The sequence below is a fragment of the Sebastes umbrosus genome, chromosome 1, assembly GCF_015220745.1.
Source record: "Sebastes umbrosus isolate fSebUmb1 chromosome 1, fSebUmb1.pri, whole genome shotgun sequence".
NCBI classification, from domain to species: domain Eukaryota; kingdom Metazoa; phylum Chordata; class Actinopteri; order Perciformes; family Sebastidae; genus Sebastes; species Sebastes umbrosus.
In genome coordinates, this window is record NC_051269.1 from 36,133,371 (window position 1) to 36,134,767 (window position 1,397).

At 32.4% G+C, this 1,397-nt stretch overlaps 1 non-coding gene across 1 annotated transcript; it reads right to left on the reverse strand.

Annotated features, from left to right (window-relative positions):
• Window positions 1-321: 321 nt before the first annotated feature.
• Window positions 322-393, reverse strand: trnae-cuc. The gene has a single exon. It is a non-coding gene; the product is annotated as a tRNA-Glu (tRNA).
• Between the last annotated feature and the right edge of the window lie 1,004 nt (window positions 394-1,397).

Below are 1,397 nucleotides of genomic sequence, written 5' to 3' on the forward strand. Positions count from 1 at the left end.
ATTTCTTTGAGTAAGTACACCACGTCTGCAGGACAGATAATAATGCACTATTCTCACTTTTAACAGTCTCTTCTGCACTATATTCACTTTTTTAATAGTCCTATATCACAGCTGTTACCCTGAACTATATTCAGTTTTAACAGTTTTCTTCATCTCCTTGTATTTTTATATCTGGTATATTTTTTTGTACTTTGCACTACTAACTTTTTTTACTGCCTTTTTACTAACATGTTTTGCACTATGGAACTGTGATGCTGGAAACTTCAATTTCCCTCGGGATCGATAAAGTTACTATCTATCTATCTTGTGATAAAAGTGTCGTTCCCTGACCGGGAATCGAACCCGGGCCGCGGCGGTGAGAGCGCCGAATCCTAACCACTAGACCACCAGGGAAAGTTAGGAGGCGCGTCTCCATTTCTGTACAGTAAAAAGTGAGTAAACATAACAGATATGGAAGAGCCTTCAGTCATGATTGTATGTTCAAAAATAGACCCAGCTGGTACTTATAGCTTCTTACATACGCCTAAGGGAAGACACACATTTAGCATCAGACGTCATCCTGCAGGAGCTCTTAAAAATACATCACATCCTGCTCATCAGCTTCACTTTACACACAGTTTCCATTTACTGTATTACTCTTAATGCACGCTGTGATCTCACCCCTTGTCTGACATAAGCATATTATTTGTTGGGTTCGTTGTTTTTCCTCCATCCCCATTAACACTAAGTATGACTACTTTAAAAGCCACTGTGTGACTCCAAGTACAGGTTGTAGTAGGCCTAGATGCTAATTACCTTAAGCTTTGCACTTGTAAGGGCCTAATAAGCACCTACACAAACGTGTATTATTATTATTATTATTATGAGACATGGGTAACAGCAACTTTGAGAAAGTTCAGTGGGAATAATGCCGGCTCTAGCCCTTTTGGTGCCCTAGGCTTTTTTATTTTTATTTTCATAAATAACTGTAAACAATTGGTCCCTGATATTGTTGGCTAAAAAAGTGTTTAGTCAGTTAGTTACAAAAAAAATAAATGTAACTATTAATTAATTGATAAAATATAAAAAATTTACTGTTTTAATTTGCTTCTCTATTTATTTATCTTTGTATTAATTTCCTTATTTATTTATTATTCTGTTTAAGTTTTCCCTTTTATTTTTTATGTATTTATTTGTATTAATTTTTAAATTATTTTTTGTGGTTATTTTTTTTATTTATTCATTTATTTTTGCATTTATTTATTTTTGCATTTATTTTGTATTTATTTATTTTTAAATGTTAATGTTTACATATGTATTTAAGCATTTACTTAAATGCTTAAATACATTTATATAACACATAAATGAAAAAGTGTGGGAAAGAGAGTTACAGTGGTGAAAAGTGTATTTATTTATTT